Genomic DNA, 22724 nt, shown 5'->3' on the forward strand with positions numbered 1-22724 from the left:
CCCAACACCTAGAGCTGTCCAGTACTTAGCACCAATTCTGGTCCAGTACCCAATACAAAATTCTGTCCAGTAACTAACACCCAGTCCTGTCCTGTGTCTAGCATCCATGCCAGTGCAAAATGCCCAGTCCAGTACCCAACATCCAGTCCAGATTGTTCTGATAGTAAGTTTGCTACCCAATCCCATACCCAACACTCAGACAGGTTCAAAATATCCAGTCCTGTCCTGTATGAAACACCAAGTCCAATGCAGTCTAGTATCCAACACCTAGTCAAGTCCAGTCTATTGCAGTACCAAGCACCCAGTCCAATTTAGTCTAATATCCAACAACTAGTCCAATCCAGTACCCAACAAGCAGTAGAATCAAATACAGTAACTAATCCAGTATGCACTACAGTCTAGAACCCAGTGGCCGATGGGAGCCTTTCTGTGTGTAGTTTGTATGCTCTCCCCGTGTCTGCGTGGGCTTTCTCCTGGTGCTCCGGTTTCCTCCCACAGTCCAAAGACATATGGATTAGGTCGACCGGCTATTCTAAATTGCCCATAAGTGTGTATGTGTACCTGCCACCAGATGAGGGTTTGGGTCCCTCTGATGTGCTATAATCACCCAAGAGAATTGAGGGAAACTAGTTGATAGCTTCCTGGATCGCCGACCCTCAACTATGAGTACTGCAACAGACAGACAGACTACAGTCTAGACCTAGTCAACTAAGTACCTAACACAAATACAGTCCAGTACCCAGTCTCCAGCATATCATCCAATCCAGACCCAGGTAATTGTGTACAGTCCAGACCAGAATCAGTCTACTACCTATTCCAGTTCATACTCAGTCAAGTATCCAGACATTTCCCCAGGCCAGTCAAGTACTCAGACTGGTCCAGTGTACAGACCCAGTTCAGCCAAATACCTGGTCCACTGGAGCCTAGGCCTCAGGCCAATCTACAGCCAAGTAGCCATTCAGGTGCTACTCCTCAGTCAGTCGAGTTTAGTGTCTGGCAGCAAGTGTAGGTCTAGTCAAGTACCAGTCCGTTCCAGTGCACAGACTCTGGTGAGTACAGTTCAGTATATTTAATAACAGTGGTCCTACAATGGCATTGTAGCCATGAGTGTAACCTTAAAGTGCATATTCTGGACCAATTTCGTTTTTTTTTATGAAAGTATGTCCCTTTACACACTCATCCAGAAGGGTAATTTTGCACAAGGCCATCTGTCTACAACAGAAAAAAATAAAATAACAAAACGTGTTTGGAAAAATCCCAAGGGAGTCTGGAGCCAGATCCGTGATGTTACCTGCAGAATCGTAAGCAGGCTGTGCGAGCTTGCACAGTTTCGGTGCACAGCCTGTGTAGACCAAGCGCTCCCATTTCTCTCTCATTGTCTGGTCTTTTGGGAAACGATGAGTACTAATCCCATCAAGATTGGTGCTGCTACACCCTCCTACAATACATCTGTTAACCATTTTAATAATTACATGATAACGTTGAAGAAATTTGCAGAAAACCACCAGGTCGTTTTCTCATAAACAAACCAGCACTGATGTAGGATTCAGAGGGAGGCGTCCCGCACGCGACGTCACAAAAATCAATGTTTCCCAGGAAATACAAATGCCAAGTTTTTTCAGAGGGGGACCAATTTGCCTCAAATGGCTTGATTTCAACTGATTTTTTCTGGTATTGCGCAAGGTAAAAAAAATTGCACAAAATGCAAAATGTGACAGATATTTGACGAAAGTTTAATATAAAATAGGAGAATTACATTGATCTTGCTCCTGAATTTACCCGTGATATGCAGTTTAAGCACAACCATGTTGATTTTGTCTAACCAGTCCCCTCAGGGCCACACCCACCCAAAGAACTGCCCATACAACTTTCAATGATAAAAATAACAGTTTAAATTATGGGTAGTTATGAATAATCAGCCTTGTTCCACATTTAATTATTTAGAGTTGTATTTATTATTAATTCTTACTAATTCAGAACATTAAATCATATTATTTATGTATATTTATTTTTATTTAAGTGGATGTGACTTGAAGAGATGCTTTTAGTGATGACTCTGATTCTCCACACACATTATTATGCATGTATGTAACCTTAGCCTTCAACCAAACCAGATAGACACACACATACATATATACAAGAGTTAGTCATGCTCTGCCTTCCTACTCCTCTCAAATTCATTGGTGCTGCAAATGTGACTTTTCCCGCTTGAATAAGTACAAAATACTCCAGGGCTTGTTCAATTAGAAAAGAGTGAAAGGGGAAAAGGAATTTTTAAAAAAGAATGAGAAATACACCCTCCACTGCACACTAATCTCCACAGTGCTTGTTAAAATGTTTGTGTCCTCACTTTTGGACAAGTTTGTCTTTAAATGTTATAAAGAAACAAGCTGAAGAAGTCATCAAGGCTAATTCAGTGTTTCAGATTGATAGCAGCACTCAGGGATGGACCAGTATGACAATATATTGTGTTTACCAGCTCCATCTGCCACACAGGTTTACAATTACTGACTACAGTCCATCTGTTATTCTGCACAAAATATTGGCCCCACTCAGCCCAATGGATAGAGCGCATCATAAGCAGATATTGATTGTGTTCCAATCAGAAGGGAATGTCTGTAGTTAAACAGCATGCTGGAGTTCCTAAACACTCAGAACTTAAAAAAGTAAAATAGATAGATAGATAGATAGATAGATAGATAGATAGAAATGGGAATGTTCTTTGCTTACATTTTGTACTAAAAGTTAAGAAAAGAGAAATAAAGTAAGGAAGAAGAAAACAGAATGAAAGGAATATATTTGACAGAAAGTTAAAGGAAACAGAAAGCAAGGTGAGAGGAAAAGGCAAAAAAGAATGAAACAATGAATGAACAAAAACATAGAAAGAAAAAACAGGATAAAAAAGAAATTTGACATTTAAGAAATATATATATTATAAAATATGTGTGTATAAAATACAGTTGTGGTCAGAAATTTACATTCGGGGCATTCATAACATGGGAATATTGGATTTTCAATGGTTTCCTCAAGCTGTTCTTTTTCTGTGGCAGAATGGCTGTACTACATGCATCTTTAATTAAAATAATAATAATTTGGTTCACGGCGGCACGGTGGTGTAGTGGTTAGCGCTGTCGCCTCACAGCAAGAAGGTCCGGGTTCGAGCCCCGTGGCCGGCGAGGGCCTTTCTGTGTGGAGTTTGCATGTTCTCCCCGTGTCCGCATGGGTTTCCTCCAGGTGCTCCAGTTTCCCCCACAGTCCAAAGACATGCAGGTTAGGTTAACTGGTGACTCTAAATTGACCATAGGTGTGAATGTGAGTGTGAATGGTTGTCTGTGTCTATGTGTCAGCCCTGTGATGACCTGGCGACTTGTCCAGGGTGTACCCCGCCTTTCGCCCGTAGTCAGCTGGGATAGGCTCCAGCTTGCCTGCGACCCTGTAGAAGGATAAAGCGGCTAGAGATAATGAGATGAGATGAGATAATTTGGTTCACCAGCTTTAATTTATTTTGGGTTTTCTGAAATCAACACAGGGTCATTGATTTAAAACAACTCAGGAATGTCTCTTGGGGCCATTTCTAAACAACTACAGATTCCAAGATGATCGGTTCAAACAATTGTATGTAAATACAAGTTATTGGGAGGTGTATCCACTTTACCAAGCCACTTCGTTGGATGAAGACACAAAATATCATCCTCAGCTCAGAGGAAATTTTTTAGGATGGCCAGGAATAACCCAGAAACTACCAAGGCACAGGCCTGCCATGAACTGGTAGCTGCTGTACACTGTCCACAATCAAGTGAGTTTTGCATCACCATGGACTGAGAGACTGCCATCCCAGAAAGAAGCCCCTGCTCCAAAATTGACATCTTCAACCTCAACTAAAATGTGCAGCTGAAGACAAAGAAAACACCTTCTGGAGGAAGGTTTTCTGGTCATATGAGGCAAAGATTGAGTTGTTTAGCTACAATGATCAGAGGTACAGAGGAACACTGGATCAACAGTTTAGCATGATGATGATAGCATCATGCTCTGGGGCTGTTTTGCTGCCAGTGGAACTGGTGCATTGCACGAAGTGGATGTAATTATAAAGGGGGCGGACTACCTCAGAATTATTCAGCATAAACTTAAACCATCAGAAACTTGGACACAAATGGGTGTTCCAACAGGACAATGACCCCAGACATACATCAAAGCTAGTTGTGGAATGAATAAAGCAGGCTAACATTAAACTTAAAACAAGTCCTGACCTCAACCGTATTGAAAATATGTGGGCTGTGCTTAAAAGTCAGGTCCATGCCAGGGGAAATACACATTTATTTGAACTACCAATTCTTCCAGAAGCTTCGTGATGGCTACTAAAAGCATCTGGTTAAGGTGAAACTTGCAAAAGGGTCTCATCTCATCTCATTATCTCTAGCCGCTTTATCCTGTTCTACAGGGTCGCAGGCAAGCTGGAGCCTATCCCAGCTGACTACGGGCGAAAGGCGGGGTACACCCTGGACAAGTCGCCAGGTCATCACAGGGCTGACACATAGACACAGACAACCATTCACACTCACATTCACACCTACGGTCAATTTAGATTCACCAGTTAACCTAACCTGCATGTCTTTGGACTGTGGGGGAAACCGGAGCACCCGGAGGAAACCCACGCGGACACGGGGAGAACATGCAAACTCCACACAGAAAGGCCCTCACCGGCCACGGGGCTCGAACCCGGACCTTCTTGCTGTGAGGCGACAGCGCTAACCACTACACCACCGTGCCACCTGCAAAAGGGTCATTTAACCAAATATTAGGTGTGCTGTATGTACATTTTTGATCCTGTGTGTATAATATTGACCCTGTGTTGATGTCAGAAAACCCAAAAGAAATGAAAACTTCACCAAATTTTTGTTTTGTTTTGTTTTAATTGAAACTTTATGTTGTGCAATCATTTTGCCACAAAACAAAACAGTTCAGAGAAATAATTGAAAGCTCAATATTGCCATGGCATTCATGTCCTTGATGACAGTCATGTAAACTGTTGTCTGCAACTGTATTTACATGCACACACATTTTCTTTCTTTCCCATGGGTGCTAATAATTATTAAGCTGTCTGTATGTTATTCAGCACACAGTAGTATTCACCACTGCATCAACCTATCAGGCACATCACAATAATTCCAAAGCATGTACCCTAGGTGCTAGCACCACCCATAGTGCACTAGAGAGTAGGGAGTAGGGAACGATTTAGGACAGGGCAGGGCTCCAATCTGAGAGAAGTAGGGTTTAGTTTCACAGTAAGAATACAGTTCTGATGTTGAGCCCCTCAGGCTCTAAAAGGTGCTATTAGTCACACAAACACACCTGTATGGCAGGGTGTGTTCTGTATGTGTTGGAAGAATTTCTGGCGTAGGTGTTGGAGGTGTGCCTGAAACCCAGAACATCCTCGTGACAGCACTTTGAAAGTTCCACAAGCTCTAAACAAACTAATTATTGGACTGTCTAATATATGCTAACATCTGCACATCCTCAGAGTGAGGTGTGAGGGATAAAAGGAGGAAGAAAAAAGAAAGAAATCAAGACAGTAACATTACAAAACAAAAATGAAAAATGAAGCAAGGATAGAAGAAAAAAAGAAAAATATATATGACAGGGCAAGACAAAAAAGAAGAAAGGAAAATAATGAAAGAAGAAAGGAAAATCATGAAAGAATGAAGACGTTTTGAGCCAATGATGAAAAAAGAGACAATATTTAACAAGAAGAAAAGAGGAAACGGGAAGATATTAGAAAGATGAAGGAAAAAAGTAAAAAAAAGGTAAAGGGTTGTTGCCTTATTTGTGATGTAGCATCTGTATGAATGCTAATAAGAATTTCCACATAAATTCACAACAGAGCTGAACTGCTGTTTCACACACTTCACCTTTGATGTTGACTTGTTTCTTCAACGCGCTAACGGAAATGTCTCGTGGTTGGGCCTTCAAGTTCCTGATAAATGACAAATTCTCTCTCTCTCTCATGTACTTGCTTGGGGCCAAATTCCAGACGAGAGTCACAATTCAAGTGCCTCACATCTGAGTAATTCTGTTTCTGTGCTATCTGAAGAAGTGCTTTGTGAGGCTGTGTGTATGCCGAAGGTCTGCTGTATTTCTGAATAATTCTCTCTCCAGATGTCAATGTTAGTGGCTAATTTTTTGCCTGCTTGGATCCACATTAGTTCTAGACGCATTTGATTTTGCGTCTGTCACAGTCTGAGTTTGCTGTCAACAAGACATCATCAATTTTATTTCAAACTTTGTCAGCACAGAACACATACCCAAAGATCAGATGTGATAAACTCGGACATGATGAGGTTACCAATGCAGCTCAAAAGATCACTAACTCAACTAGCTATATGAAAAGCTAGTATTATATAGGAGCATTAGCCAATCAAATGAAAGAAATAAAGATTAACTAAAGTCCTTTCCATGCCACAAGGCATATCAGGCAGCGCCGCCGCCAATCTCCATTTTAGTAGCCCTTGGCCTCTCGTCTATTACATAGCTGGGGTTACAGTTAGAGGCTGGTCCTCTGGTAACCACCAGAGTTTGACTCCCTACACACATTTGTGTTGCAGCTTGCCTTGCCAGATAGCAGTAGGTACCATTTTTATGATGGTCTTTGATATGACACACAACAGCAAGTAGAACTCACGATCTCCCTGTCAAGAGGTGGACACCCTAAGCACAAGGCCAAATCGTGGTAAAGAATAACCAATCAAAGGAAAAAAAAAGAAAAAAAAACAAGTAAAACATAAAAGGCATTGCCTCTGTGTCTACAGTATCACTAAAGAAGGTGGGGCCTTTAGTAGTTTCACAAGGAAGACACAGCAGTCCTGTCAGTCTTCATTGAACATCAGCAATGCACACTAGTGTTCTTCATCCCATTATTCCTTTAATATGACTCCGTTCCTCCCTCTATCCCTCATTCGCTCCTTTCCTCTCTCCATTGCTTCACCTCCACCACTCTGCCTCGCCACTCTGAAGCTATTTTTAGCTTCCTAGCTGCAAACCTGGAATAAGCAGATCCTTCCTCTGCAGAATCAAATAAACTGATGCAGCATCTCCTGCTGCAAAAGTTTAGCCAAGGGGACAGTTGAGGGACAAAAGCAAAAGGGACAAATTGAGGGACAAAAACAAGAGGAACATTCAAGGAATAAAAGTGAGAACAATATTCACGGGGAAATTGTGGAACAAAAAGAAACAAGGGACAAGAACAAGAAGGTTAATTGAGGGAAAAACATGTGGGACACTCAAGAATAAAAATTGACTTGGACAATTAAGGGACACAGACAAGAGAACTATAAAGGAATAAAAACAATTAGGACAATTGAAGGACAAAACATAGGCAAAATCAGAAGAAAAATCAAAGGGCATAAATAAAACAAGTGTGGGGGGAGAAATAAGAAGGACATTGAGGGACAAGAACAAGACTGAACACACAAAAATGTCAAAAAACAGGAGGGAAAAAACAAGGACAACTGAGGGAAAAAAGGGACAATTGATGAAAAAAAGCAGTAGATACAACTGAGGAAAAACAACTGGGGGAGGACAACTGAGAATGAAAACCAAGAGGGACAAAAAGAGGGAAAATAGAAGGGCAATAGAAGGACAAAAACAAGAGGGACAATTGACAATCAAAAACAAGAGGGACATAATGAGGGACAAAAACAAGAAGGACAACGCCAAGATTGACAAAAATGAGAAGTACAACTGAGGGGCAGAACAAGAGGGACAAATGAGGACAAAGGACAAAACCTAACATATACAACACCTTTCAGTACAACGTGTAATAAAAGCAACCTAAACAAGATGTAAAGACCAGTATCTTGTCTCTCTCTGTCCTGCCTCTATCATCTCCGTATCTCTCTCTCTCTCTCTCTGCTCTGCTCATGCTGACAGGAAGTTTCTTCACCATGAGCGTGTCAGGAAGATAAATTCGGACATGATTAGGATTTCTGACTGTCAGGACGTACCTCTCTCAGGAAGCGTCTCTCTGACATAAAAACAAGCACATTCATGTCTTCATCATCCTGAAGACCTTCATGAAAGCCTCTTCAACAGATTTATTGTGCATGCAGTGTGTCCCAAAAAATCCTGTCCACAAAAAAATACCAGTAGTAAAATTGTATCTGGAAAAAGTGTAGTAGCATAAAGTCAAAAATACTAAATAAGTGTCGACAGGGAAAAAAAATAAAGCCCCTCCCCCAAATAAATAAATAAATAAATAAATAAATAGTAAAAGAAGAGGGACAATGGAGGGACAGGAGCAAACGGAATAAAAATAGCAGGGATAATAATCAAGGGAACAATATCAAGAGAAACAAATGAAACAAAAACAAGAGGGATAAAATGGCAGATGAAAACAAGAGGAACAACCAAGAAAAAACAAAACAAGACAGACAAAACAAAAGGGACACAAAGACAACTGGGGACAAAAACAAGAAAATACAAATAAACAAGCAAACAAAAAACCTAAATAATGGTGTGTGAAAAAATGTATGACAGTCTCTAAATATTTGTGTCCATGAGACTTACTTGTGAAAATAGTGCTACAAAACAAAAAAATATATTAATAGCAAATGTCCAAAGCGAAAGAAGGTGGAACAAAAGTAGAAAACATTGAAAAAAGTAACAAAAAATGGGAAAACAATTTAATTAATGTTCAACTTAAGTCACACATACAGGGGGCTGCAAAAGTAGGTATACAGTAACGAAAACCAAAATGTTCGCAAAAAAAATGTAAGTATTAAATGAAACCTAGCACCACTATTATAATACTGGTAATACTGGAATAATCCTTACTGTATACCTACTTTTGCAGCCCCCTGTGTGTGTATATATATATATATATATATATATATAAAAACAGTTATTCCATGAAATCGAATCATACATGAGCTGATAGCTGACGAGGCACATAGCACCGAGTTGGCTATAAGCCAGGTATGACGAGATTGAATGGAATAACTGTTTTATTCTATACACATTCACTGGATTTTGAGAAACAGAGCATTTTTATTTTTATTTTTAGCAAATTCGATAAATAAAAACTTTATACAAAACATCTGACAAAATTATTTCCACTTAGAATGTAAACAAACCAGCAAAATGCCATGTGGGAATTAAGGCTGGACTGGTGGACATTTAATGGTAATTTTCGCATTTGTCCATCTGTATTTCAAAAGCATCAGACCGGATGGCCGATAAAAAATAATTTGAATGTGCCCATCTATATTTCAGAAGCATCAAAGCGGATGACTCATGAAAAATTGTAAAGGTATGGGTCTAATCTACTTTGAATTTTCTTCCAAATGTTACACTGGGTGAATACTAGGGTTGCCACCTGTGTCTGACAAAAATCCTGGACATTTCGACCATCCAATCGACCTTTTTGCTTGTAAGCAACGGCGCCCTTCGCACATCTAACCCAAGACAAAAATCGCCCTTCTATGCTGAAATTGTATTGCTCTAATTAGTAAAAATGACGCTTTTGCTAGTTATTTGTTTAGTTAATTGCTTTACATAATATAGCAGGTCTTTATTATTTTGGTTTATTTCCAACAGTTTTTGGTTATGGGCACCTGGGGGCAGTAGTGGGCACAGGTAAAAGGGGAATGCATACTGTAATTAAGTTCTGTTTGTTTGCTTATGTGGAATAAAAATAAATAATTAATTTTTCATTGTATCTAAGAATACCTGAATGTAACAGTGTAAGGTGTAGTGTCCAACAGCTTACCTGATTGCTTAGAGTGTGGTGTGTGCTTTGCTTGTGCTTGCCTGTGCCTCTGCTGCTCTTGGCTAAACAAATACATATAGGAGGACATGTAACTGATATAACTGGGCACATACAGGAGTATGTACTACACTACACTATTTCATTTAATTCACCAAAACCTTACCTAATCTTCCGTTTATATTTGGTGTTTTTCTTTGCTGCTGCTATGAGTCCTGGCTGATTTTCAATGAAATGTCTTGAACTCAGTACAGGACAACTGAAAGTTTAGCCTGACTTGAAGCTCAGCCTTCACCATTGCAACAGAGAGTCTGTTTCTTTTATCCGTCCAAGCATCCTCCATTGCCCCTTTTCCACCAAAGCAGTTCCAGGGCTGGTTCGGGGCCAGTGCTTAGTTTGGAACCGGGTTTTCTGTTTCCACTGACAAAGAACTGGCTCTGGGGCCAGAAAAACCGGTTCCAGGCTAGCACCAACTCTCTGCTGGGCCAGAGGAAAGAACCGCTTACGTCAGCCGGGGGGCGGAGTTGTTAAGACCAACAACAATAAAAAGACCGCGAAAGATCGCCATTTTTAGGCGATGAGAAGCAGCAGCTGTACAAAGGCGAAGTCATCCATTATTATTATTATTGTTGTTGCTGCTGCTGCTTCTTCCGTGTTGTTTTTGCTTTGATATTCGCGCCAAGGTTTATGCAAATGCAGCGCCGTAACTGACGTATACAGCGACGTAAGTGACGTATACAGCGACGTAATGACGTATTCAGCGACGTAATGACGTGGCTCCGCTTAGCACGGCGAGCTTGGAAAAGCAAACTGGTTCTCAGCTGGCTCGCAAGTTGAAATACACATTTTGCCCATTATGTACAAAAAACCGGGACATTCAGTGTCCCGGTTTTTTTTTTTTTTTTCCGGGACAGACCATGAAAATCCGGGACAATCAGGAAAAACCGGGACAGGTGGCAACACTAGTGAATACATTATGTCGTAACATGGCCTGTGACTGGCTGATTGCGGACACTCTCGATGAATGACAAGTTGCCTCTCATCAGCAAATAGGAGTGCATTCTGCCAGGACACCACACAATGCTGTTATCAGCTGGGTAGGTATACTACTAACGTTAAAAGAAAATAGACTACTACATGTTTTGGACCCTGACAAAGCGTTTTTTACATCGTATTTTAACCCTCTGGGCTCCAGAACTTTGCTGGGGAAGCTCGGCATGTTTAGAATGAGGAAGTCATGTATTTAGATAAATATCTTTGCGAGTTTTTATCATACAAGCATGCTAAACTTATTGATAAATTGCCTAAATTAGATCAAACATAAAACTTGTCACCTTACTCAGTCACACTGGAGTTGGAGTGCTGAACTCCCACTTACACATTCATAAAAGACGATTCACATGGCATGATAATCACTTTCACTCTTTTGGTTTCAATTGGTTTCTCTTACGTGGTGTTTTCTTCTATTTTCTAAGTTCTAGTCCAGTAGATTTTAGTCTGAATGCCAAATAATATTACCATGTCGAGTTTTGAGTCATTTTAAAAGTCATTTTGTGACTAATTTACTTGGAATCTTGTACTCAAAATTTTAACTCTATTATGTAAGAATAGTTGTATTGTTAATTACTAAATTTCTTATAGACTCACTAGAAACATAGTATAAAAAAATAGTCATTGTTGACAATGTTTCATGAGTGTTATTATTGTACCTATATATGAGTCCCAGTAAGTTGTAACCAATTGGAACTTCCTTGCCCCCATACATTTTTCTAGACATGGAACTGACCTGTGTGTGCTACTGTTTTCTTGGGTATAACTTTAAGCATGTTTTCCTTGAATCTTCTGACATTTTCTTGGAAATTATATTCAATTTGTAGTGTAATTAGCAACTAATTTCTAGGGTAATTTGGTTAATCTTTGAAAATCACAAAAATGTGCCTGAAAATAGCTGAGAAGCCATCTCCAGGCATCTAAAGTCCTTCAGCTTCCAGGGCCCTAAGGCAGGCCCCAGACCCCCAGCCGCATTGTTCCAGGCCTTTCGCCTGTCATTCGGACAGGCTGAAATTTGGATGGACAGACAACATTTCAGACTTGTCTGTCCTGTGACAGTCTGCTGATAATTCCTTATTTCCCACAAGGAAATGACAGTAGCAATTTGTGAAAAATGCTAGAATAATAATTATTGAAAAATAAAAAAAGATACATTTTTACCATCAAATACTTTTATTCCATATTTTGTTGCTTTTTGTGTGTGTTTTGGTGGTTGGCAAACCAACTTAAAGGTGCATTACCACCACTAACTAGGCTGGCATGTAGAACAGGAGATATTGGGGAAACAAAAAGAAAAAAAAACTATATTCTTTTAGCTATTTCTGTTTCTTTTAAATACTTGATAATTTTGGGGGTTTTGTTTTCAAGTAGAGTTTTTATTTTGTCCTCGGTTGGTTCAGCAACCTGCCCTGCCAATTTTTTTTCTCTACTCATGGTATATGAGCTGATATCCTAGTAATCAGAGCGCGCGATTGCTCATATCCAGTGAATGTGTATATATATATATATATATGTGTATATATATTAGTGCTGTCAAAAATGTCGCATTATTAACGCGTTAACTTGACTCAATTTTAACGGCGATAATTTTTTTTATCACGAGATTAACGCTCTGTGACATGATGTAGGTTTTTCATAAGATTTTGAAACTGCCAGGAACTTGGAACAGAGACTTTGCTTAGAAAAACGATAGCAGCTAGACTGTAATGCCACGCCCCGCACAGCCAGAGTCCTCTGCCCTCCCCCCCAAGAATCAGCACGGGCAGGGCGCGCTAGTAGAGATGGGATTTATGGATCTTTGATGGGATCTGCATCTTTGTGATCCATTCTTTGAAAAGAGCTGTTCAAAAGACTGGCTCATTTGGCTCTTTTTAAATATTTATTCAGTTTTAAGAAGACAGCGTCTAAAGAAGCCAGATCCCTCTGAACTGTAAACTCAATGCTATCCCAGAAATCCTTCCTGTAATATGCAAATTTGGCCACCTCTGATTGGACAGCGTGACGCATCAACAGGCAGAAAGTGTAAAAGTATAAAATGTGTTAAGTGAGCTGAAACAGTAAAGATCAGATTCAATGCAATATTTATCAACAAACAACTTAAAGTTAATATAATAGTGTACTTTATATTATAATCAAGCATGTCAAGCCTACTGTCACTGTGTAACCTGTCTCTCTGATTAGAGTTGTAGACTAACTCAAGCAGTAGATCACTTCACTCATGGTTCTTTTGCTAGCCCCGGTGCTCGGCTTAGGTTTCACTTTGCAGTGGCTGTGTCAAGACATGTTATGCTTTGCAATAAAAAAAAACATTGGTACAAAGCAAGCCCATTCACATTTTTATGCTGATAAGAGAATTACAATGGTTTTTCGTGTGACAAAAATGTGCGATTAAATTGCGATTAATCGCGAGTTAACTATAACAGTCGTGACATTAATCGCGATTAAATATTTTAATCGCTTGACAGCACTTATATATATATTCTAATAGAGACCTGGCGGCTTGTCCAGGGTGTACCCTACCTTTCGCCCGTAGTCAGCTGGGATAGGCTCCAGCTTGCCTGCGACCCTGTAGAACAGGATAAAGCGGCTAGAGATAATGAGATGAGAGATGAGATATTCTAATAGAAAATATATCAGCATCTGATATTTCTCATGGATTAAAAGACATGCTGACAAAGTGTCCAAAAGGACAATTACATAATGACTCATAACAGGGTCCAAAAATAACATCTAGAGGAAAGTACTGCCCTAAATAATGTTCAAAAGAAATTGTCCTCAATATTTGCATCCAAAAAAAGATGTGTGTCCCAAATAAAATGCCTGAAATAAACAATCAGCGTGTCAGGGTCTGTGGAGTCTGTGGCATTTCTGGAGGATGGAATGAAACTCTGGTGGGCTCTGAAACACTGAATCACATGATGAGTGAGAAGTTTATTCAACTGAAGCACTCCAGCAGAAATGGGAAATAAATTATAAACACTTCAGAGCTGCTCAAACATGAGCTATACTTTATCCACATGACTAACACCCCAAAGATGAATATGTACATACACAAAATCCCAAATCAGAAAAAGTTGGGATGGTACAGAAGATGCAAATAAAAAAATATCAATAATTTCTAAATTTACTTTGACTTGCATTTCATTGCAGACAGAATGAACCCAATATATTTAATGTTTTGTTGGTCAACGTCATTTAATTTTTTAACATACATCCATTCCTGTGTTTCAGACCTGTAACATATTCCAAAAAGTTGGAATGGGGGAAATTTAGGGCGAGTAATGAGGTTAAACAATTAAATAAAGATGTGATTTGAAACAGGTGATGTCAACAGGTAATTGTAATCATGATTTGGTACAAAATCAGTATCTAGGAAAGGCCTAGTCTTTGAGGAGCAAAGATGGGCCAAGGATCTCCAATTTGTCAACAAGTGCCTGAGAAAATGATTGAAATGTCTAGAAACAATGTTCCTCAAAGAAAGATAGGAAGGGATTTGGATATTTCACCCACTATGGTGCATAATATCTTTCAATGATTCAAGGAATCAGGAGGAATATTGGTGCATAACAGTGGCGGCTGGTAGTCTTTCAAACAGGGGAGGCTGGTCAGTTACGATATTTCCAGATTTTAAAAGAAAAAAGAAAAAACACATCAATTTTGCCCATACTTTTGCCTCTGATCTGGCTGATTGTTGGCAGGGTCACAAACTGTGAAATAACAGGTTCTTTTGGCCCATTAGCCTACTGTCCAATATACATGATGGTGGTGTTGGGGGGGGTATATTTTAACATTTTATATTTTAAAATTGTGGCATGTTGTTTAAAAATTGATCATTATTGAAAGCAGCTCTTTGTCAGGAACCTCAGCAGTAACAGCAGAGTGTTCTGGAATAGGCACAAGCACTGACCTTGGGGAGCCAAACATAGAGCTGGGTGCCACACATTTCATTCAATGACATGTTCCCTATATTTTACTTATTTTGACTGAGAAATGTTTTATTGACAATTTTGATAACCCTTCACTTTTAATCCAGGTCTGTAGTGTGAAATGTTCTCGGCTGTGTTTTTGTTTAACCCTTTGGTGACTGACCCCTTGAAAATGGTTCCTCCAGGAACGATGATGTTTCAGTTGTCAAGACAACGGAAAAACTAAAATACAAAAACAGAAAGATACGTCACAATGCTCTTGTGCACAAAACAAAATGCTCTTGTATTTTAGTTTTTCCGTTGTCTTGACAACTGAAATGTTTAAAAACGTTTAATGGTTCCTGGAGGAACCATTTTCAAGGGGTCAGTCACCAAAGGGTTAAAAATGTTTTCCAAATTGTAGCTGTGTTTAATTCATATCCAGAAAAATATATATTCCAATATAATATACTCAGCATAAACATTTGTGGCAGCGGGGGCGTGGTCAAGCGCCGGTCTGTGACAGGAGGGCAGAGTCAGGGAAGGTAAGTGGCAGAATCACTACACCTGACGTCAATTAACCTGTGTTTGTGTGTGTATTCCCAGTGACCGCGCCAGATACAAGAACTGCCACAACATTTTAAATAGATTCTATATTTTTGGTCCATCCATGACATATTACTAAAGTAGCCTATTTACTGTTGTTGATGTGGGTCACTTGCAGTTAGCCAATTCACTTTCTCGTACCAGGAGAGCTGAAAGGAACGAGTATTATTCCCTACCTTTTTCACCAAGTCAATTTGAGGCATTGGTCTACCCTGCTCTTTAATTTTAATTTTTTCCTCGAAAGGAAGACTAGCAAATGGCTTCGCCAAAATTAAATCAACAATGCTTGGCATCCATGCGCAGCTTTCTTGCTAGCTGACTAGCCCCCTCAAGTTCAAGTTCAGTCACTCAAATAAACAAAATTTCTGGAACTAAGATAGCAAACTTGACAACACTATATTTACACTTTATTTACATTGAAAATATATACAAACTAAAAAAGCTGGTAGAAACCGTATGTAATGAATGAAATCGAAATGTAAGCCGATCTCTTACAACCCCGATTCCAAAAAAGTTGGGACAAAGTACAAATTGTAAATAAAAACGGAATGCAATAATTTACAAATCTCAAAAACTGATATTGTATTCACAATAGAACATAGACAACACATCAAATGTCAAAAGTGAGACATTTTGAAATTTCATGCCAAATATTGGCTCATTTGAAATTTCATGACAGCAACACATCTCAAAAAAAGTTGGGACAGGGGCAATAAGAGGCTGGAAAAGTTAAAGGTACAAAAAAAGGAACAGCTGGAGGACCAAATTGCAACTCATTAGGTCAATTGGCAATAGGTCATTAACATGACTGGGTATAAAAAGAGCATCTTGGAGTGGCAGCGGCTCTCAGAAGTAAAGATGGGAAGAGGATCACCAATCCCCCTAATTCTGCGCCGACAAATAGTGGAGCAATATCAGAAATGAGTTCGACAGTGTAAAATTGCAAAGAGTTTGAACATATCATCATCTACAGTGCATAATATCATCAAAAGATTCAGAGAATCTGGAAGAATCTCTGTGCATAAGGGTCAAGGCCGGAAAACCATACTGGGTGCCGTGATCTTCAGGCCCTTAGACGGCACTGCATCACATACAGGCATGCTTCTGTATTGGAAATCACAAAATGGGCTCAGGAATATTTCCAAAGAACATTATCTGTGAACACAATTCACCATGCCATCTGCCGTTGCCAGCTAAAACTCTATAGTTCAAAGAAGAAGCCACATCTAAACATGATCCAGAAGCACAGACGTCTTCTCTGGGCCAAGGCTCATTTAAAATGGATTGTGGCAAAGTGGAAAACTGTTCTGTGGTCAGACGAATCAAAATTTGAAGTTCTTTATGGAAATCAGGGACGCCGTGTCATTCGGACTGAAGAGGAGGACGACCCAAGTTGTTATCAGTGCTCAGTTCAGAAGCCTGCATCTCTGATGGTATGGGGTTGCATTAGTGCATGTGGCATGGGCAGCTTACACATCTGGAAAGACACCATCAATGCTGAAAGGTATATCCAGGTTCTAGAGCAACATATGCTCCCATCCAGATGGCGTCTCTTTCAGGGAAGACTTTGCATTTTCCAACATGACAATGCCAAACCACATACTGCATCAATTACAGCATCATGGCTGCATAGAAGAAGGGTCCAGGTACTGAACTGGCCAGCCTGCAGTCCAGATCTTTCACCCATAGAAAACATTTGGCGCATCATAAAACGGAAGATACAACAAAAAAGACCTAAGACAGTTGAGCAACTAGAATCCTACATTAGACAAGAATGGGTTAACATTCCTATCCCTAAACTTGAGCAACTTATCTCCTCAGTCCCCAGACGTTTACAGACTGTTGTAAAGAGAAATGGGGATGTCTCACAGTGGTAAACATGGCCTTGTCCCAACTTTTTTGAGATGTGTTGTTGTCATGAAATTTAAAAATCACCTAATTTTTCTCTTTAAATGATACATTTTCTCAGTTTAAACATTTGATATGTCATCTATGTTCTATTCTGAATAAAATATGGAATTTTGAAACTTCCACATCATTGCATTCCGTTTTTATTTACAATTTGTACTTTGTCCCAACTTTTTTGGAATCGGGGTTGTACAATACACCACAGCACTTGTGAATCCGCATGGGACTGAACTGAAATTCACCGCTGCCTGTCTATATTTGAAACGAGCTGTCAATCAAAGAAAATATCTGGCCGCTTTCACTAATCACCAGTCTCCTCAAGGAAAGCTTTGCCATGTCCCTCCCACTGTGAGGCTGGGAGTCTGTGGGGCAGGCGTTTTCGCAGTATTTTTCCAATAACCGTCTTGCATTTTGATATTGAAAAGCGCATAGCTCCCAAATGCCATTGAAGTCCACTGAGGCTGGGAGTCCGTGGGGCGGGCGTTTTCGCAGTATTTGTCCAATAATCGTCTTGCATTTTGATATTGCCCATACGAAAAAGAACAGTAAAGAACTTATAAGAATTTACCACTGTCTTAGTAGTAAATCCTTATAAATATAAGGATAAATCCTTATAAGGATTTATAAATAAATATATATGCCATGTATGATTTACTCCTGAAAGTGGCCCATTTTGCATTTTCCTCATGCAAATTTTTTATGAAAATCTAGTATGTATGAAGTGAACATTGTGCATGGTTTTTACAGATAATGTGTATGATGAATTACACCGTCTTTGTATGCTTCCTGTAATGTTTGTAGTTTTAAATTATATTTTACAGTTTAAAATGTGGGCGGCACGGTGGTGTAGTGGTTAGCGCTGTCGCCTCACAGCGAGAAGGTCCGGGTTCGAGTCCCGTGGCCGGCGAGGGCCTTTCTGTGTGGAGTTTGCATGTTCTCCCCGTGTCCGCGTGGGTTTCCTCCGGGTGTTCCGGTTTCCCCTACAGTCCAAAGACATGCAGGTTAGGTTAACTAAATTGACCGTAGGTGGGAGTGTGAATGGTTGTCTGTGTCTGTGTCAGCCCTGTGATGACCTGGCGACTTGTCCAGGGTGTACCCCACCTTTCGCCCGTAGTCAGCTGGGATAGGCTCCAGCTTGCCTGCGGCCCTGTAGAACAGGATAAAGCGGCTAGAGATAATGAGATGAGTTTAAAATGTAAAATGTATATGCCTTTTATATGTAAATCCACATATGTTTGTGTGGATTTACATATAAAAGGCATATACATTTTAAACTGTAAAATATAATTTAAAACTACAAACATTACATGAAGCATACAAAGACGGTGTAATTCATCATACACATTATCTGTAAAAACCATGCACAATGTTCACATCATACATACTAGATTTTCATAAAAAATTTGTATGAGGAAAATGCAAAATGGGCCACTTTCAGGAGTAAATCATACATGGCATATACATTTATTTATAAATCCTTATAAGGATTTATCCTTATATTTATAAGGATTTACTACTAAGACAGTGGTAAATTCTTATAAGTTCTTTACTGTTCTTTTTCATATGGGTGAAAGCGCATAGCTCCCAAATGCCATTGAAGTCCACTGAGGCTGGGCTGCATCGCACTGTCACGAGGGGGAAAAACTCATGCACACATTAGGCAAACTGGGGAAAGTTATAATGGAATGATTTCGCACTGTAGTTGGGTTGAGCACATATATTTCTATGATTCTGGATCTGAAATAGCAATGTTATAAGGTCGGCTATAACATAAGCCTAGCGCAATTCATCCTACACGATGTTCGTCATTTTTAGAGGAGGCTGAGCCTCCCTCGTTGTCTTAGAGCAATCGCCCGTGGTGCATAAATGGCAAGGGCACAAGCCTAAGCTGAACACCCATGATCTCCGATCCCTCAGACGGCACTGCATCAAGAACCGTCATTCATCTATAGCTGATAGAATCAAATGGGCTCGGGATTACTTTGGTGAATCTTTGTCAAGCACTATAATACACAGTTACCTCCATAAATGCCAGCTAAAATTTTACGATGCAAACAGGAAGACTTATTTTAACTGTGTCCAGAAGCACCGTCAACTTCTCTGGGCTCAGAGACATCTGGGATTGGACCATCACACGGTGGAAATGTGTATTGTGGTCAGATGAAGAAATATTCTGGCGTGAAGAATGGTACAAAATAATATCTGAAACACTTCATCCATTGGTGTCTTCAGTCCTTAAACATCTTTTTAAGTGTAGTGAGAAGGAATGGAAACATTATAAAGTGGTAAATGCTTTACTGTAACAACTTTTTTTAAACATGATACAAGAATCAAAATTGAAATGTGTTAATTTTGGAAAAAACCCCAAAACAAAACAAAAAATTCATGACATAAAACATCAAATAATCTGTTGTAATGTATTGAGTGCAATACAGGTCAAAGATTGTTTACAAATCATTTTCAGTTTTCATTTCGATTTCAGCATCTTGTCTCAACACACACACACACACTACTGACAGGTGAAGTGAATAACATTGGTTATCTTGTTATAATGGCACTTGTCAAGATATGTGAGATATATTTGGCAGCAAGTGAAGTCAGTTCTCGAAGTTGGTGTGTGATCTAAGGAACTTTGACAAGGGCAACAATTGTGATGGCTAGATGACTGGGTCAAAGCATCTGCAAAATGACAGGTCTTGTCGGGTGTTCCTGGTATGGACTGGTTATTACCTACCAAAAGTGGTTCAAGGAAGGACAACTACTGAACCAGCAACAGGGTCATGGGCACCCAAGGCTCAGTGATGTGTGTGAATGGGTTAAAGACTAGCCTGTTTGATTTGATTTTGTGTCCTTTTTTATTTTTTAATTTTCAATTTACTAACTTGAAATAAAGGTGAAATGGTGGCACAGCAGGGTATCACAGCTCTCAGGGCGGAGGTTTGATCCTGAGCTTGTGTACCTGCCTGTGTAGAGTTTCTGCCCACATCCAAATAACATGTCAGAAGGTCGAGTGAGTAAGGTAAATCATGAGAATGAGTATGTGTGAAAGAATGTGTGTGTGGTGCCCTATGATTGGCATTCCATCCCTGGTATATACCTGCCTTGTCACAACAGAAGTGATTTACATTTAAATTGACAGCACATAGATTTGATTAGACTAAACTGTGGAAAATGAACCTTAAACAGAAATGAAAAACAGAATATGAAACAATCTGATGAGTAATACTGTTACTGCTGTCTGATTAATTCCCATGCTGACTGTTTTAATCAGACATTAAGTTTTTAATGTCTGTTGTGTTAAGTTCTGTTTTGAATGTTACCGTATGTGACACATACCTGTGACTAATCCTACACTCAGCTCTCTGATCATCTCTAAATTTGGGTTATTTTAATCCCACAGCTTTGACGTCAATCAACTTCGCAGTGAGGAATGTGGATCTGCGTTTAGACATGCCTGAACTCTCACGACAAAAGAAAAGCAAATATGAAACTGTGTGTGTTTATAGACAGTATATATTTCAATTCACTTTAAACAATATGTAATTATAATATGTAAGAGTGTCATGTCACACTAAGACATTCCTCAGGGTTAAAATGTCATTCTTAATTTTTATCAACACCAATTCATAATTCTAACAATTCAAGTTTTTAATTGTTAATTTCTCCCCTTCCTCTCCCCCTTACCTTTCTGTTAACATCTTGAGCTTATTTATGATGGCTGTTTATACTTCTCATAATTCACTGCATCTGCACTTTGAGAGTGTCTTGGGAGATAAATTGTGAAAAGTTTTGAAGTTTATCTTCCATTCATTAATAAATCACGGAAGATAAATCAAGGAGGCTGTTTTATTTAAACTACCTCCAGATTTATTCTTTTTTTCCCCCCTCCAGGTGTACATAAGGCTAATTTTTTAAAATCAAATTAAATTTATTGTAAATAATTTGTCTATTTTAATATGGAGCAAGCTATATTTAAACTTGTGTTCATTTTTAAATGCTGTACTACACTCACTGGTCACCTTATTAGGTACACATACACCTGCTGTTTTATGCAGCCAATCCCTTGACAGCAGCACAATGCATCAAATCATGCAGATACAAATCAAGAGCTTCAGTTAACGTTCACTTCAACCATCAGAATGGGAAAAATTGTGATCTTATAGTGTGACTTTCACTGTGGCATGGGTGTTGATTTGAGCCAGATGGACTGGTTTGAGTATTTCAGAAACTGCTGATCTCCTGGGGTATTCCACACACAACAGTCTTTAACGTTGACACAGAATGGTGCAAAAAACAAAACAACACTGAGTGAGCGACAGTTCTGTGGGTGGAAACAAATGTCTTGTTGATAAGAGAGGTCAGAGAAATTGGCCAGATTGGTTTGAGCTGCTAGGAAGGATATAGTCAATCATATAATCACTCTTTACAACCGTGGTGAGCAGAAAAGCATCTCAGCATGCAACAGCAGAAGAACACATTGGGTTCCACTCCTGCAGCCAAGAACAGGGATCTTAGAATCAAGAACAAGTTCATATTAAAGTGGCCGGTGAGTGTACATTGTAATAACATTAAATAGTAATTAAATTGATCACAATGTTTTTGCAATAACTACAGCAATTTGTTTTCTTTCTTCATTAACCTAATAGAGTTTATCTGCTCTCTCTCTCTCTCACACACACACACAGGACAACGTAGTGAGCAAACTTGCTATTTCTACTCTAAGCTAATGTACCCATGAGCATCAGTTCACCTTAGCGTATGTACAGTTGTGGTCAGAAGTTTACATACAGTGACATGAATGTCATAGCAATATTTGGGCTTTCAATAATTTTTTGAACTGTTCTTTTTCTGTGGCAGAATGTACAGCATACATCTTTAATTTAAAAAAAAACACAAATTTGGTGCACAAGTTTTAATTTTCTTTGGGTTTTCTGAAATCAACACAGGGTCAAAATTATACATACAGCACACCCAATATTTGGGTAAAATGTTTCTTCACAAGATTCACCTTGACCAAACATTTTTATCATGAAAAAGCTTCTGGCAAAATTCTGGTTGGATATTTCATGACTCTTCATGGTAGAATTCAATTATTATTATTATTATTATTATTATTTTCTTGGCATGCACTTGACTTATAAGCATGGTCCATAAATTTTCAATAGGGTTGAAGTCAGGATTTGTTTTAAGCTTAATATTAGCTTGCTTTACCCTCTACAACCAGCTCTGATGCATGTTTGGGTTCACGGTCCTGTTGTAACTCCCAAGTCGTATTCAAGTATCTGATGGTTTATGCTGAAGAATTTTGAGGTAGTCCTCCTTCTTCATTATTCCATCCACTTTGTGCAATGAACCAGTACACTGGCAGCAAAACAGCCCAAGAGCATGATGATCCTACCACCACCTGGTACAGTGCCCCTCTGTAGTTGTCATTGTGGCCAAACAACTCAATCTTTGTCTCATCTGATCATACAGCTATCCTCTAGAAGGCTTTTTCT

The sequence above is a fragment of the Neoarius graeffei genome, chromosome 18, assembly GCF_027579695.1.
Source record: "Neoarius graeffei isolate fNeoGra1 chromosome 18, fNeoGra1.pri, whole genome shotgun sequence".
Lineage (NCBI taxonomy): Eukaryota > Metazoa > Chordata > Actinopteri > Siluriformes > Ariidae > Neoarius > Neoarius graeffei.